We start from the raw sequence: 18,463 nt of genomic DNA, 5'->3' as shown, positions 1-18,463 counted from the left end.
CATCCAGTTGGAATCCTGCCACCACATCTAATCACTGGACACCCAGAACCCATCTCCTGGTAGCAACAAAGCCAAGCTCAAACAATGACACAGCGTTGTGTCCCTTCACACCTGGGATGTTTTCCAAGCACCTTCAGGCAGCAGTTCATCATTTGCCCGTACGAAACTCTGACACAACAAGGCCCTTGCTAATGGCAAGGCACAGATACCGTTAACTTGGGGACAACAATCCACAGTGAACAGAACCCTCTACTTCATTCAGTACCTCTGGCAAGAGTTGTTGGCTTGGTCTCCAGCTGATGCTGTGAGTTTCCTGCAGGCAAACATTCCCTATGGGCATCCTTTCTCCTTCCCCAGTTGCTACATTTCCCTGGAGTTTAGCACAGTTTGGACACCACAGTTCCAGAGGTTTCACTCCTGCCTGGGCAGACCTGTCACCAGCCACCTGCAACTCAGTATTGTGTTGCTTTTGGAATCTCCTTCCTAAAAACCAACCCGAACTCAAACAAATTATTTCATGACTAAGACTCATTAGGTTCTTTGCAAGGACTAGCAATGGAGTCATCCCAGTACAGGATACTTGGAAGAATGGTCCTTGAAATACAGCTATGAGGTCTCCCCAGAGTGCCACTGGAAGAATGATGAACGAAATACAAAGAAGGGCTGTTTCCTCTATTAACAAAGAGATGGCACCAGACACCCCTCACCTCTGGATTATCTGTCACCTCAGTGGCCTGGGTAAAACAGCGGAACAGATTCCCTACTTTTATGGGCATTCTTCTCTTGCTCACCAATAGATGGGAGCAGAGGTTTCTCTACTCATGAAATTTTCAGGCTACAGCACTTGCAGTTGTTTGAAGACTAGAAGAGGCAAAAAACTAAAACCAAACAAGAATGATATGACTCACTCGTGTCCACAGGGAGAGAAGGACATTGTTTCGCTTAGCAGCATACAAATGAGGGTTGTAATGGGAGTCAGATGCAAACCAGGAGTCAGCACTCTTGAATTCTTTACCCTTGGAGATCTCTGGTTTGGTATCTAGTGCTGGTCAAAGGTATTGAATATGTTTGCAACCTCTCGGTGTTATTTTTTGCTTGGATCCAAGCCTTTACAAAAGCAAATAAACATGTCCTAAACTTCCATTCATTTTTCATACAAGATCAAAGAGGAAAAGCTGTCCAGATGTAAAAAGTTAAGCCTCTAATGAGATGATCAGTGACTTGTTTGTCTCTTGTACTAAAAGCATTTAAATTACAATATTGCACTTAGGGCTCCCTGCCCTTCTGAGGATGCAGCAGGATCCAAGCATCTAACACAGGCCAGACAAACCACTTCAGCCCTTTGCTTTCAGCACAGGTCCCTGGCCTCTGCCCTTTGCTGTCCATCAGAGCAGGCCAAATGCTGTGTCAGACAGTGTTACTGTGCCTGGCACTCCTCCAGGAGTTTCCTGCCTGTTTGCAAGGAGCAAAGTCTTGGAAGTGGCAGTGGAGCAGCTGCACAGGTACCACCAGTGTGACACTGCACTGCCTCTGCACAGGGTACAGGTGGGGTCTGCAGGAAGCAGATGCTTCCCCTGGACAGGCAGGATGGTACTGGGACAAAAGCTACAACCAAATCCGCATGGATTTGAAAAATCCCTCACAATTGACTAGATCCATGAAGGTCCTGAGTCACTGACTCAGGGAGCTGCCAAAACCTTTGTATAATCCTGTGCTTTTCAAGTAGAAAATGCTTTTAAAATCTATTTACTGAACTCAGTTTGCATAGCTTGGAGTTTGTTTGTTAGGGGGATTTTTGGTTAATTCTCTGTATTCATACCTAAACATTTTGACCAGGCATGGTGGGAATATAAATTAAGTGCTACCTCTGAGGACAAGAGTTGATGGCACAGAGAGAAAGAGAACCTCTCCCCTCCAGCTGGTGAGTAGGTGCTTTGGGACATGGACTTGTGTTTTACAGCGTGTCAGTACAAGTTTGAGGTGACTCAGTCTGAGGGGCTGCCAAGGAGTACCAGCAGTGTCTGCAGAGGGGGGAGATGGTACTGAGGCATGGCCAGAGTGTTTTCCTCAGTCCCTCTGAAGCCGTCCTGACACCCTGGACATCTGCCAGCTCCCAAGGTGCTGTTGGACATGCTGCCCTCCTGGCCCCTCATCCAGACAGAGGGCTGCAGAGGTGATGTGACCAGGGAGATGTTCTGCCCAGCCCAGCCCTTCATTGCTGCTTTGGTTTTCTCTCACTGAGGTTCAGAGCAAAGTAGGAGCTGGGAGAATCTGTCACTGTTAATGAGAGGCATCTGAGCTCCTGAAGAGAGCCTAAAGAAATTGTACTTACCTAAACTCATCCAGTCTCCTTTTTAAGGGATTTCTTCTTTATATTTAAAGTGAGTTTACCACTTTTCCTATGAACCCAGCTTTCTAAGACACAGAAGACCTCTGGAATCTTGATCTTGTCCCAGGGTGTGATCTTGGCTTTGAACTGCACCTCTCAGCTTTTTTATGTCATTTGCTTTACTCCAGGGGAAGGATCTCTCCAGCCTTTCATGACAGGGCTCCTCTGAAGCAGGGGACTAAAGTGATTTTCTTTTTTTCTTCCTTCTGGCAGTAATTCTACAGATACCACTGGTCTTAACTAGCACAGCTAGAGCAGAGGGTGCCAAGAGCTCTGTGGAGGAACACAAAGTCAGCCAACTGCATGCCAAGGAGAAGGTATTTGGGAAGTTAAAAACTGATTTGTTGTTTGGGTGGAATTTATCAAAGCCATGTCCTCATTCTAAATAATAAGCTCTACTAAAACCCAAACTCCTTTACATAAATCTGACTTTCGACTTCCTAATTTAACAGTAGCAGCCTTTCTGAAGTTATAGTTTCTGTTACTGTTGAGTAAAAAATTAAAACCTTATCCTGCAAGAGAGAGAAGTTTTGCACATTTTTATACCATTTCATAGTAAGATGGGGGAGGAATTCCACAAAGTTACCCAAGAAAACATCAGATTAAGATGCTGTAGTGATTCAAAATTTAAGGATGCACTGAAAGGGAATGCACCTTACCCAGCATCAGCTGATTAGGGGTCATGGATTAACTATTTGCCCTACCCTGTCAAGGCAGAAAATAAGTTACCTGTGACCTATGAGACAGAGCTAAGGCATAAACCTTAGCAAAAGCCTTGCTTTTTCCTGGGCTGCAATTTATTCAGCACTGTGGAGGAGCATGGCTTCTATTACACATCAAAAGCCTTATGCAGGGAAATGCTTGGCTCCAGATGGTCCCTGAGGGAGCTGCACTTCCCCTGGCAGTGCTGCCCACCCCCTGTGCCCGCTCTGCTCTGCAGCAAGCGCTGGGGTGGGGAGGCTGCCCCACTCCTGTGCTGCTCACCTGCTCCCACACAGGCATTGCTCTGCCCTGCCAGCCCCCCTGGCATCTCTGCCCAGGGGACTTTGCTTTCACAGCCCCATGTCATTTTATTTTTACATAATCAGCCCTTTTTGTTACAAGCTGTGGGTTCCAGGTAACAGCGGGGGAAAACAGTTTCAAGCTGGAGCAGCACCCTGGGAACAGAGTAAGACAGAACACATTCAGAAAACACAAATATTTCTTATTTTCTGTAATCACCCGCCTTACAGCAATCAAATGTTGACAAGTGTTTGCTGGTGGCTTGCTTTGCAGGAAGGACAAAGTGAAAGAGAACAGGAAAAGAGGGTTCTTTTGCATTTCTGATAAACCTGTAGTCATGCCCTTCAATGACAGATTTACCAACAGCAAAACATAAGACAAGTTTTTCCCATCTGAAGTGTCTGGAAGCAAACTCATACATGCCTTCTCTGTACTAGGCTTTTGTTTGGAGAAGCTTTCCATCTGGATGAGTAGCAGGAAGAGGAAAGCATTTGAATCTGGGAAAACTACAGTCCTGCTGTCCATAAAGCACTGATAGGATTTTTATGTGGAGCCCTAAAGAGAATGACATGCAGTGCTTTTTTTTTTTCCAGATCCGAGAGCTCAGTTGTTTGCAAGCAAAACAAAATAAAGTGAGGCATTGAAAGCCCTTCCTGAAATGTGCCTGGTGGTTGGTGCCACGGCACGTCCCTGGCACATGCATTGTGCAAGCTCTGCCTCATGTGGGCCCTGGGGCTGCTCTGGGCACAGCAGCACCACCGCTGTGATCCTGCTAATGGCACCCACTGCACAAAAGGGAAGGTAATTAGCAGAGAAATGAGTATTGGTGCAGCTAGAAAGTAGACAAGCAATCTTTGGGGTTTCAGTTCATTGCCTCGTTGTTTTCAAACCAGCGCCTAATCTTCCCAGACCCCACTCCGCGGCTGCTCCTTTCTTCCTTTCTTTTCTTCTTCCCCCTTTTTGCAGGGACTATGGCTTATTTGATTCCCTCCATCTCTTTCTTGTGAAGCAGCCACAGGGCAGGCTGGCTGTTGCCAGGGTTATGGTAAATGCATGTGACACCAGGCCACTGACAACAATCGTGCACGTCCCATTCGCTCCTGGCGCAGCAGGGCTGGAATCGGCACAGCCACGCTGGGAGTGGCACATCCCAGCCATGAAACTGTATAAAGAGAGGTTCCTCCAAAGAAAGCATTCTTAAAAACAGCTCTCAGGGAGAAACGTGCAGGTTTTGCTTCTAAAATGGTTGTTGGCAAAGGTTTCGTTGCCAAACCCCAGTGAGAGGTGGTAAACACGCTCCATTTTGACAAGGAATTAGGAGGCAACACAGCACTGGGGAAAACGTTAGACCTTCTCCTTCCCCTGGCCTGAAAGAGCCTGTGAGGAGATTAAGGATCTCCAGCTCTCAAAGGTATGGCTGTTTTACCAAAATTTAATTAATGAAGAATAATATTTTGGGACCAAGAAAAAACACCTCTGTAGGATGTGGAGTGCTAGGAATAGATGGAAAGTTGCCTGTATAAACAGTTCTGCAACTCTGGGATAAATTATAGGAGCATTTGTATGCATGATTGCCCATCTGTGTAAAACAAGACATGCAGCCACACACGGGAATGGTGTGCAAGGCAGACATGTGGGGCTGATGTTAACTTGATCCAGAACAGAAGATCTGTCCCATCCCATCAGAGCCTGACCCAAGGAAGTTTAGATAAATCTAAATAAGTAAACAAACAGAGGAGGAGGCCCCACTGGGAGGAAACTCAAGGTATGCTATCTAGGCCTCTGTTTCTGGGTTTGGAGTTTATTTAGGCTCAAGTCAGACTTTGGACTGTTCCTGCTCCACTTGAAGGTTTGTTGGCAGTTTGAGGAGGGCTGGAGGCTCAGCTCCAGCGTGCTCCTTCCAGCTGCACAGGCCACGGGCACGGGCAGGGGTGTGGGGAGCTGCAGGACTGCGGTCTGGGGGTGCTGTCAAGGGCTCTGCCTCCCACAGCTCCCCTCTCAGGCACCAGCTGCAAGATGTCAGCACCACCTTCCTCAGAGAACACAATCAATTAAACCAGGCCTAATTAATTAGTGTCAGTAAAGCAGATGTAGCAATTATGGCGGAAGTAAACAAATGTACATATTGTAAATTATTATCTTCCCGGCAAAGGATTTGGTCTGAAATCCCTGTGGCCACTTCACTCCTCTTCACAATGTTGTTGGGAAGGCCTTTGGGGAACATGCAGAGATAAACTGCTAATTGATGAGGAACTAATGTGCTTTTATAGGTTTATATAGTAGAAAAACAATCAGCAAACACACTCTTTTATTAACCCCGTTGGATTTGATGGTGAAATACAACCCTGATACTTGATTTCCATATTGTGCAACATCATGTGCCGCAAATAAGTCAACTGTTAAAGTCTTGGGGAGTTTTATTTGAGATGTTTTACACCTGAAAATCCAGCTGAGGCTTTTGTATCGGCTACCATTGCTGTTCTTTGATAGAAGAGGAGAGAAAGCAAGTATCTGCAATCTAAGGTGTTTCACATGCAGATAATAATTAACATGTGTCTTGGTTTGAGTGTGTACTCACTGGAGCAGATTTGGGTCTGATTCTGCTGTACTGAGAGTGAGGAACAACGACACAGAACATGGGTTGGTTACAGTGAAGGTAGTCTGATGGGAGAGCATCAGAACCCCACTGAGCTCAGGGGGAAGGGACACCCTTTATAATGTTAGTAGGTACTGGTGCATCCCTGGGGCTGAGATTGACATCAAGGGGAAAAAAATTGGAGGGGCAATGAAAGAACAGTAACTGGTGATTGTGAAGGCATTTATTGCATGTGTCTGTGCAGCTGGTGTTCTGCAAAGCTGAATGTGAGTGTGAAAAAGCAAATGTGGAGCCACACCAGGCTGGAAAGGCTCTGCAGTGACTGAAACCTCTTGTCCCTTGTGGATATGAGGAGGATGCAAACTGAGTATAATGGATACTGAAATGGTGAAGCACACCTGGAACACACAGAGAGAGAGAAGGGAGCTGGGATATACTTTGCTAGGGTACAGTCAGCTCACTACTTCATGCTGTAAAGAAGCCTTGAAGGGGGAGAAATAGCCCCTCCTTGCTGATGAGTTAATGGATTAAGGCAGGCAGTAGTATGTGGCCATGTGCTGTGAGGGGTGAGTTGCAGTCAGACCACTGCTCTTCCTGCCACTGAGCCTGTGGGTTCCCCTTTTCCCCCAGATGATATTGATATCAGGTAGTCTCCGTGAAAAGAGAAGTTTCCATGGCCCATGCAAAGACATCTCCTTTATTTCTTCAGGTGGCAGCATTTGCTGGGCAGAGCACTGCCAAGTAAGGTGCTGTTTATGAACAGCTCAGGGGTATGGGCTGTTCCCCACCAGGGACTGCAGGTGAGTGCAGTGCCCTGCTAGGATGAGATATTTGTGCACTTCAGTTTTATATTATGTGCTTTGTGCTTATTTGTGCCTCTCCTTGTCTTCAAAAGCCAGGAATTGGAGGTGACTCTCTCTGTTTCATGATGGAGCAGGGAGTTGCTGATCTCATGAGGTGAATGGGTTTGGTTTTTATTCAGAAATGTGCTTCTTTACTGCCAGTGAGTAAATGAACAGCGAAACAAGTCATGAGAGGAGTGAAGGAAGGTGCAAACAGAAGAACAGCTACTATAAAGTTTAGGAATAGTCCTAAAAAAGCCTGCCCACAGTAAGGTGTGTGAGCAGAGTGGCAGCCTGTTCCTGTGCCCAGCCGGAGGATGGACAATCTGCTGAGGCAGCTGGTGAGGCAGATGGACAATTAGTGCCCTGGTTGGGGCCTAGGCAGGCCCTGCTGGTGACCTGACAGTTGCCTTTTGGCACTTTATCTGGAGATCTGTTCCTTCTGCTTTAAACAGGTACTGGGAGAGTTGCACAGGACCATCTTGCATTGGAGCAGCAACAGGTGTGGTTGAAATATTTGGAGCTGAAAAGAAAACAGAAAACCTTTAAAAGAATGTTTCAAATCTTCCTTTATAATTCTCTCAAAGTCTGAATTCTTCCCTTTTAAATTGGATACAGGGCTTTTTTCTTCCTCTCCTCTCTCATTTAAAAGATTACTTTTTTTTGTGCAGCTTCTAATGTATTTTAGAGAGTTGTTGCAAGACACCTTTGCCAGCTGTCAGCTTCCACCTGCTCTGGGCTTTCTGACCTGAGCACCTATTCAGGCAACAGTAACTTTGCATTAAATAGTCGATAACAGGCTTTACACAAACACAAAATACAAATAATTCTCAGGGACTTAATACACCAAAACCTAACCAGCTTTTCAGAACATCTTGTCCTTTTTTTGTAGCCTTTTTTAATACTTTAGGTAACACTAAAAAGGGTGTGTGGGAGACCTGTAATTAAGGCAGTCAAAATAAATGCTCTGATAACAAATAACTAAACACTGTCTTGTTAGTCAGAAGTCACTGGTCAGCTCACATGACCTGTACAGGAGTTGATGAGAATGAGCCCAGCAGCATCACTGCATTGCAGAGTCCAGGTGCTTCTGTAGGCCTTGTGTTAGTGGGTAGGCACGACCATTCCTGCCCCTTCCCCTCTGACCCCCTTGTGCCCACCCACACAGTGCTGGCAGTGCCTTTCCAAATCCCTGCTCTTTTTCAGCAGTCAGTGAAGGACAAGCCAAAAGCAAAGGGTCTGCAGTGTGGGCAGGCAGGGGAGTGTCCAGCAGAGCCCCAGCAGGGTGAGGTGGCTGCAGTCTGTACTACCTGCCTGCAGGAAGCTGAACAGGTTCCATCCTCATGTCCTGTGCCTTAGCTCTCCAAGGAGAGGCAGCAGCATTGATTTACTGCACTGTATAAATGTGTTTATGGCTTGGCACGAGCACACTTACACTCACTATTTTCCAATGTGGATTTCCAATAAGCCCTTGCTCAAATGAGCCTATTAAATTTAGAGTGCCTGGAGCTAAAACTGAATTATGAGAGGTAAGCTTTGGGGGCTGAAGCCCAAAACAGCTGGGAAAGGCTCCTGGAGTCTTCCGTTAGTGCCTGTTGGGGTTGATATTTATATTAAGGAAAAATACTTTAAGAAGTTCAAGCCAACCTGGCAGCACACATCACCTCAGCCTGAGCTCCTTTTTTACTTCAGCTGGCACTCAGACCCACGCAGTTCCACAGGATTATTGGAGCAGTCAGTGTTAAATCAGAATATGACCCATTGCTTTCTCTCCTGATGGACTTCATTTCCAATAGTCCCATTTCCCTGTTCCTGCAGTGGGGCACAACAGCCTGGGGGGCAGCTCATCCAGCCGTGGTCCCTCCCTCCTGGGTGTGTGCTGGGGTCCTGCAGGGCTGGGATGCAGCTCCCTCTGCTCTCCCGGGGCTGTCCCTGCAGCCTGTCAGGGCTGTCCTGCTGGGGCCCTGACACTGCCATGTGTAACAGCAATTACCAGCCCTGCAGGGACAGCAAGTGGAGCAGAAAGCTTTAGAGGACCCCTAAGTACGGTCCATAATTGCTATACCTGAACAAGATGATGTCTCTCCATCTGAGCAGTAAGGCTGGTTCCTACTTGCTTGTACTTGGACTTTATATAAAATAAAAAAAGAATACCTTAATACCCTAAAAAAAGGGTTTGTAGAGAATGGAATTAAATTCAGGAAAATAGAGTTTAGGATGAATGTCAGGGGTAAAAAAGCCATCTACTGAACTGTGGAACGATCTCCCAAGGCTAGTGAGTGATGGGGCCCCACAGAGTGAAGAATTAAAATAGTATCTGGCAAAGTCTCAGGCAAACAGTGTCTGAGGAGGCAGCGTGGCCTGGCTGTGGCAGTGCAGGGACTGTGGGTATGTGGGAATGTGCCTTGGATGTCCACTGAACCTATGCTTGTCCTCTGTTAAAGTCTGTGTGTATTTCCCAGGTAGGTATGGTCTGCATGGCTTTAAATCCTGCCTCCACTTAAACTAGCAGGGATCTTCCAGGCTAACTGACCAGCAGCCATCAGAGGCCCCTGGTGACTCTGCTGTCCCACCCTCAGCACACGGTGCCTTAAAGAGTCTTCAGGCTTACATGAGTTAGAACACAGTTATTACTGCATATTTCTGCTTTAGAAAAAGAAATCTCCATTTGTTTTTACAGTTATCCATAGTATTCAGCTCTAGTACAGGTACGGAATGAGACACAAACCAAAGGCATTTCTCTCATTTGCTGGAGGGAAAGCACAATGCAAACTGGACTTGCTACAGAATTAGAATTATTTTGCTTTTTTTCCCCCTGAGAGTTTGTTCCCAGTTTCTGGCAGATAACAAGTATCTCCTGATCTGTAGCTATCTGGGAAATCACTTTGCCATGGGAATTTTTTTGTCACAGGTATGGTAGTTGAGGGGGAAGAGGGTTGGTGGGCTGAGTCCTGGCTGAACCCAAGCTAGAGCTGTGCCAGGAAGTCCATCTCCTGTTCCCGACTTCCCTGGGGAACAGGACCTTTGTAGGTAAGCAGGTTTGCTTCGAAGATATGTGGTAACAATACCAATTTGTGGTGCAAAATACACAGAACCCCTGGATTTTGTCCAGCTACTCAGACTAAGGCCCTCCCTGGCACCAGCCATGAGGCTCTGCTGACAGACTTTTTTCAAAAACTCTCATGGTTTGGGTCTGTTCAGGAAAAAAAGTGTCTCTTGCCACTCACCAGATTTGCTGGAGGGCTCAAAAACTAGACCTGGAGAAGCAGTGGCCATAGCTACTGTCCTGGCTCTTCACAGATACTGGCTTTTCCATTCTTCATGTTAAGACTTTCTGCTTCACAGTGCCCTTCATCTGCAGAACGAGGTCAGTGCCATTTATGTTTGTCTTCTGTATTTTTATCTGTATTTCTTAATTTTTATATTCTGGAAGGCTTGTCCTTTTGGAAAGCTTATCCCCTATAATTTTTGCTTTTCCCTGACTGGCCCCACTTGCAGTAACTCCATCCCAGTATTTCCCATCATGACTCAGGGCTACACAAGGAGGGAGACCCAAGATCTCAGTGGAGCTCTGCAGCACAGGTTCTCCAGGGGTGTCTGATGCAGCCAGAACATGCATCAGCCTGGGACACAAAGTGAACTGCTGTGATGGAAGCTGAATCCTTCGTTTGCTCTTTGTGTTCTCTGCCTTTTGGTTTGTTTTCTTCTCTGTTCTTCCTTTGCAATTGTCAGGGAAGCATCTGTGAGTTTCATGAGACAAATGTTGCCCATTAAAACCCCGTTGCTGCCTGCCAGAAAGGAAAATGGCACCTTATTTGAAAACAATATGTAATTGTTATTGCTGTCTCGTTGCAAGTTATGCCCTTGAAAAATGTTGGGGACTTACTAAGTAGCAACTGATGCTGAGGAAAAGCCGAACTAAAGCAGAATGTTGACTGTTGCATTATCTTTTACGCAGCTTCAAACACCATCAGACAAATTCCTGGTCTGTTGTGCTCATGGAGGAGTTTATGACTACTTGAAGGACAAAACACAGCATTTAGCATGATGGAAACTCCAGTCCTAACCACGGGAGCACAACCACACTGATGTGACAGACCTGCTGCCAACACTGCACTGCCCTGGGCACTGCCTGGTCCAGTGCAGAGGAACTGTGCCTGTAAGTACAGCCTTTACCCTCAGCTGGCTCCCTCAGCACCTGCCCTGCCAGGCTGAGCTGCTGGGTCACTCACAGATTGTCAGTCTTCTTTTTTAATGTTTCCATCTTAATCTATTTTGTATTGCCTATTACTTTCCTTCTTTTTTTTTTAATTTTATTTTGTATCATAATTCGGATTAATTAACAAGTAGTACCAGATTTTTACAAAGCAAATTGGGAAACACAGATCTTTTCTCTTGGAAACTCAGCAGTAATTTCTGCTCACAGGAAAGCTCCTCTCAGTAGAACTTAAACCACTATTTTTCACATGGATGTTTTATGCTCTTGAATGTATTTTTCCCCCTTGCACTTCAGACAAAACATGTAAGTCCATTTCTCTCATAAATTAGGTAAAGTTTTTATAAATGCTGGATAAAGTAGTATACAACAAATTAGGGATGCCAGTATAAAGCTGTTGTCCTTCTGGCTTATCCAAGAGACTTGTGACCTTAATTCAGAAGTCAAAGTCCCGTTCACAGTAGAAGTTTATTTTTAACTACAGTGTTGTAACAAACAGCCACAGGAAAAAAAAGGGCTCTGAAAAAAGTGGTAGTAGAGCTTTAGTCAGATGTTCCACCTTGTACTGTCACTACACGTTTCCCTTTAAAAGTCTAATGAGTTTTTTATTGTTAGGAAAAAACATGATTTATAGTTTTCAAGTATTTAATGTATAATTTAAAATTATTCTAGTGACAGCAACTCTAGTGTTGGATGATGTGATTTTTCCCAGTATCTGATTGAGTCTTTGGGATTCCAAAATAAGGCTGAGTGAAATGCTCTCATTTCCATCTTGCCTCCATCCCCAAAGAACAAATTGATGATGATTATAATTCCTTACTTTTATTGTGACAGTATCAATTCACTCCTTGGGTAGAAAATGTGAGGTGAGGTCCAAAATCCTCTGCCTACAGATCAGAGGCACATGATGGGAGCTGAACACTTAGGCTGGTGTACCAGAGCCCCCTCTATGTATATATCCCCACTCGTATTTTGGTATCTCTGAAACAAAGCCCTGAGCAAATGCAGCTCTGTGACAGCAATCTGGGAAACATGGGGCAGTGCCTAATACATCCCACTGACTGTCCCAACTGACCTGTGGTTCCCATGTTAAACCTCTCCTTCTCTGCTTGCACCATCAGAGTCATTTTCATGGTAATGGCCAATGTTTCGGCCAGCAAAGAACCTTCTGTTATGACGTTGAGATGATCATGGAATGTATGATCTGACTAATTTTAAGGAGTGAAACACAGGCAATACAGTGTCTGCCAGTCCCACGTTCGGAGCAGTGGCTGGACATGCTGATCCTTCTCCCCCAGCAGGTGCCTGAGGTGAGCTGTCAGTACAGCCTGCTGGGCTGGTTTGGGGCAGTGGCTGGGCATGCTGATCCTTCTCCTCCATGAACTGCCCGAGGTGAGCTGTGTGTCCAGCCTGCTGGGGTGCTTTGGGGCAGGACTGAACCACGGATCAGCTCTTGTGCTTCTTGTCAAGATTTCAGTGCTCATTTGGCCAAGCCAAATTTCTGGAGTCTGGAAGCCAAGCTCCTAAGACCTTGTTGGCAAGAAAAGAGACAAACACATCCCTCCATTCTAAAGGTGGCTGTGAGGAATTTGCCCATGCCCTCCACTGGGGAAACATTTCTTGCACTCTGTGTAGCAGCCGGTGCTGTTGTAGCATGGACTGTAACCAAAACTAGCAGTGGAGATTGTCTTTACTAAGTCTGAGCTGCCTTTAATGGAATAAATATGACTGAGTGTAATGGCCAAAATCCCTTAGAGCCTCAGGTGTGCCAGCACTGGATTTCCCTGTGCTTTCAGCCAGGATTGGGAACCTTTGCTGAGCACAGGGCATTGGACATGCCACAAGGTTTCCTGTGCAAGCAGGCAAGCACTGGGAAAAGCTCAGATTTTCCACCTTCCTCAAACCACTGCTGCAAGAGGAATTCTGCCTGTCGTGCCCAGGGTGTCGAGCGCTTTGCAGAGGTCCCATAAAGACACCTCATCACCTTTGCTGTAACACCTCATAGCCCCTTGTTAACTCTTCTCTTTTATGGTCCTGTAGGTAAGAGTTCATCTCACTGAAATATCCCCGAGGCTGCTAACAAGGAACTGTGGAGCTGCCTGAGTGCAAAAGCAGATGCCTGTGCTCAGCGTGGGGTGAAACTGCTGCGGTGCTGCAGAGCAGCCCCAGGGCAGGCAGGAGAGCCTGGAGCGCTGCCAGGCTCATGGAGGATTATCGTCAGGCCCCCATCATCACATTTGCGCTTGTGGATGGGGACTTGTTGGCAGTTCTCTGCATTTCAATTTGGAGGAAAGAGTTCCACATTTGACCCTTTATCTCCAGCGCCATGAGTCCTCCTGCCTGCCCACACCCTTCAGGTGGGTCCTGCTCCCTTCCCTTCAGGCCCAGGTGAGGTGAGCTGGAGCAGCAATGCCTGCTCCTTTTTCTGGTTTGCTTTTGGCTGAGAGCATTATCAAGTGGTCCCTGGGTTTAGTTTCTGCCTTCATTTCACTTCTTTCATAAAACTGGCTCAGCAGTTTTGGATGACCGATAAGGAATGAACTTTCTCTCACCCACAGCTGCTCTGATATGAATTTTTAAAATCCTTCTGTACTGAACAAATGCAGAAGGTGCTGTTGACAATTTTCAAATCACTCCAAGATTTTTTCATACATAAATACTCAGTTTTATCTGAACATAATCGAAATGCTCTGAAAAATTCCAAAGGCCCACAAGTCTGAAGATACTTTTCTGAAAGTCATGGAAGGATTAAAAGTGAGAGAAAAAAAGACAATACCAAAAAATCAGCTGCGTACTGAGTTCCCTTGGAAGGCTTTAGGAGGGACAGCACTCGAGTCCAAAACCTGGTAACTGAGAAAGGTAACACAGACATGGCATCAGAGTGAAGGGCTGCCTTGAAAAGAAGCCACCAGCAAGTTTTGCCTCTGCTGTGATTTTCTTCCCCCTCCCAAAACAGAAGAAGGAAAAAAAAGCCAAGTTCTTTCAGTGTAAGCATGTTAAATAACTGGCATCTGTCCTGAAATCTTGTAAAGCTAATTGTAGCTCTGTGCAATTAAGTCACCTGGGTTATGGCATCCTGCAAGATTAGACATCTCTAATGGGAGTGTTGACGAGCCCTTCAGTGTAGCAACAGAGGAGAACCAAGCAGAGCTCCTGGGAAATAATTAAAGAACATTTTGGTCAGCTTGTGATGCAAATACAAATTTCTCAGGTTATGCAGAAATAAAGTGGAAATCCACAGAAGATCACCAAAAAAAGGCTAAGGAGACTGACTGATGTTTGTCCAAATGGGCCCAAAAGGAAAGGAAAGGGCTGGGAAGGCAGAGCACAGGAAGGTTTTGAAGCAGCTGTGATTCAGGGAAATCTCTCTCCTCCCTGTGCTTCTAATTTTTTTTATTTCTGTAGTCTGATGATAGAGACAAAACTAAATCTTTTCATTAATCCTAAACCCTTCTCCTTCATCTGGAAAAGTGACACTTTAGATTCATGTTTCACTAATCCAGAATCCTGTTGGAGAACAGTATTTGCATATTCAAATCTGTTATTTTCACTGGTCTGTGCCTGTATTCTGTGTCAACCAAAGCTTTTCTTGCTACCTTTTAACAGTGGAGTCATACTTGGCCAGCTCAATACTTCAGACTTACTCAGCTCAGTTACTTTTTGCTTCAAGAAATAAATTTAGTGCAAAAAATATCAAGGAGAAACTAATATTTTAAAATTGATTTCTTAATTATTGATGGCTATCTAACAATGCCATCTCTTGATTATTTTGGCAATACAGTAAATTTAAGAGGTAGCTGACCTTCAGTGGAGTATTTCTGGATAAGAAAACAGTCAAACTTAAATCAAGACCTGAAAAATTAAAAGGCATAAACTACAGGGAGGAGCCAAGTCACAAAGTCTCTTCTTTCTCTCCTTTCCCAGTGTTCCTCCAGCAGGCATAATTCACTAGGGGAGTGTTTTGGACATTTCCACAACTGTAAGAGTTTGGACAGAAGGAGTGGGTGAAGGAAATGTGGTTTGACATGTAACCCATGTGTGGTGGGCTCTCCTGTTCAAAGATGCAGCCCTGAAAAACTAAAAGGTGAGACATAGATACAGTCCAAGATGTAAAGAAGAGACAGGATGATTAAATCACTTTTATAATTTTTTGTATATACTGCTGTTTAAAACAGCATTGATTAATGACACAGTATTTTTTCTAATGTACCCCAGATCCCTAATTAGTGCTTAAGCCACTTTGAAGGGATGGTTTAATTTTTATATAATTTCTGAGTGAGCTGAGGAGATCCCAGGTTGGCTGCATGAGCACTGTGGCCATTGCCTGTGGCTGGAGTTGTCTGATGCAGGGAGGGTTCTGTGTCATGGACCACTGTGAGGGCACATCCCATGCTGAAGGTGTAAGCCAGCAATGAGTCAGGAATAGCTGCTCTTTCAGAACAGCTGTCTGAGTGGGGTGAGGCTCCTGTGGCACCAGACATGCCAGAAAGAGAGGCATGAAACCTCGTTATGTGCCATGACCAAGCAAAAGGCACTTCTCCCTGGGCGGGATTGTGGTTAATATTCTGCTCTTGTGCTTTGCTCACCAAGGCCCTGGCGTGCTTTTGTCTGTGATCTGGTTCTTGTTCAGCACATTTACATGTGACCGACTCTTGGAGAGTGCAGACAGAGCTCAGCTGAAATTCCAGAGCCTGCAGCTTTGTTTGGGACGTGAAGAAACCAAACAAAAATAGCACAACTTTTTTTTTCTTTAACTTTTTTATTTTCTTGCATAAAAGGCTTCACAACAGCTTCCTTATTCAGTAGAATGGTGTTGTATGGATACATTACAGCTAGTCAAAAGACTAAAGATTATTTAGCTTTTAACTAACTATTTTAACTTTTAATTGAGTTTGTTAGTCATCAATAGCTGAGTGACACAGCATTTGTTTAACTCAGCAATATTCACAACTTAATTAAATAATTCACATGCTAATCTCTAACTGTGATGCAAAAAGACCAAAAACCAAATTAAATAACCATATCTCCCTGAGCCAAATTCTTGGAAAAGAGGAGCAGGGTCTGTGGAGACATATGGCAAACAATCTTTCCTGCAAAACAGCAAAATAAACATATCACTCCTACCACGTGGTAAGAGATGCTGTCCTTTTGCAGGATATATTTTCAAAACACACTCTCCCATGAGCAGCAGGTGTGTAACTGAGCAGCTGCACCAGGGTTTTAACTGATAGTTTGACTACCATGAATTAGAATTGCAATTTCCCAAACAAGTTTTTTAACTATTAACTTACAAGTTGGAGATTTGTGAAATGTGACAAATAAGGAAGTGATTGGGAATCCCTGCTGCACTGAGATCTGTCTCTGCCAACACACCAGAGTAGGTGTTGGAATTAACTTCAGTGGAATTAAGACACCTATACCAACTGGACTGAGGAATGAAGCCATAGGTTTAGTTGCTATAAATATGCCAAGGTTTGGGTTTTGGGGGGTTTGTTGATACATTATAGTTTCATTACCTAATCATCCTGTTGTGCTGCATGCACACTGTATACAAAAAAAGATGTATTATTTTTGTGCCCAGCACAAATCCAAAGAAGTCACTATCTGTTCCTGTATTTAGCAGATGTTATCCCACAAGGGAACATGGACAGGAACTTCAATCTTGCCCTGTGCCGCAGGGATGCTGCTCATGGCAGGGATACTGTCCATGGCAGGGATGCTGCTCATGGCAGTGCCACAGGGATGCTGTCCATGGCAGTGCCACAGGGATGCTGTCCATGGCAGGGATACTGTCCATGGCAGTGCCGCAGGGATGTTGTCCATGGCAGTGCCACAGGGATGATGTCCATGGCAGGGATGCTGTCCATGGCAGTGCTGCAGGAATGCTGTCCATGGCAGGGATGCTGTCCATGGCAGGGATGCTGCCGTGCAGGCAGGATGCAGGAGGAGTGCAGGGAATATCCCCCAGGCACAGAACGGCAGCACCATGGTAAGTGAGCCTCTTGTTCATATTCTTCTGTGTGTATTTGAAAGAGTCAGCCCCCAACAGGACTGCCAAGATGGGATACTCTGTGAGAGGAAGAACATGGGTTATGTGTCTCGGCTTTGCCAAAATACTATGGGAACCACTGGTTGGGTTGGTGAATAAAGACATGGGCACAAACACTGCCTGAAGACCACCCTTGGGCACAAGTGTTTGGGAGCTGCAGTGGTGAAAGGAGAGGGGTGCTTTGTTTTGCAGAATGTTTGGGTGTGTATAACAGGCCTGTCCAAACAGAATTGGTGTGTCTGATGGCTGATCCAATGTTCCAAGGAGGTCCTCTATTCAGAGCTTGTTTTCCTTCCACACTTACCCTACTTGGTGTATTGTGCTAGATTATACTGGTTTCATAAGTGGCAGTCACAGTTCCTGTCCATCTGGATATGTTTTGAGGCTGTATAAAGTTTTAACAACTGTGAAGGGGGAAAGTACTCAAGTATGCAGCCAGTCTGAAGTGGTTATCATGAGATTTAACCTCCTGTCACCAGGAGGACACAGAGTACTCTTTGTGGTCAATGTCAAACTTATTTAGATCTTATAATGCATCAAAAAGCATTCTTTTGTGACATAAGAGATTATCTCTCTGAATCTCTCATCTCTTCGTGAGTGAAAATAATTATGATGTTAAAGTATACTAACATATTTCTACACATTAAATCTTGATTCAGGGCACATATAACTGAATCAGATACTTGGTTAACTCTTGTGCTTGTCCTATTGCTTGTTGTTAAATAAGGGGATTTTATACTTTTCAGAATCTTTCAGTAAGATTTTGGATTGCTGTAATTTATTCTCATGCTACTCATTATGGAAGGCCAGTGAGTTCTCAAATACTTGTACCTGCTTGTCACATTTTTTCACTTTTAAAAAAAGCTCTTTTTTCCAGGTTATCCCAGACTAAATTACCCTGCCAATCTTCAACTCCTGTCTCTGTTCTGATAGATTATGATACCCATCTGGCTAGGCAGGAGCATGGATCTGCAAATAAACTGCTCAGGTGCACATCCTGAGTCCGTGCAGCAGGGCTTTGGAGGGCAGATGGTTTGGATTGGTCATCTTTGAGTGTAGAACTAGGACAGGTCCCTGTGCCAGGGTCAGAGGGACACAGGGTTTTGGCATGACCTCTCTCAACCACTGCCTTCATGTCATCAGATAATTCCCAGCTCCTTTTCCTCTAGAACCTGGGCTGTTTGTGTCCCGCTCAACAAAGGCAGTGCTGTGGGTTATTTCCTGCCATGCCATGTCGAGCTGGGCACGGAACAGCACAGGATACTCAGCACCACTGAGGCCAGCTCAGCTCCTGGAACAGCTGCAGGCCCTGGCACTGCTGCCCTCAGCCCCTGGGTAGCACAGGCAGGGGGGCACAGGCAGGGGGGCA

Source organism: Pithys albifrons, chromosome 5, assembly GCF_047495875.1.
Source record: "Pithys albifrons albifrons isolate INPA30051 chromosome 5, PitAlb_v1, whole genome shotgun sequence".
Taxonomy (NCBI): Eukaryota; Metazoa; Chordata; class Aves; order Passeriformes; family Thamnophilidae; genus Pithys; species Pithys albifrons.
This window is presented reverse-complemented; position numbering follows the sequence as displayed.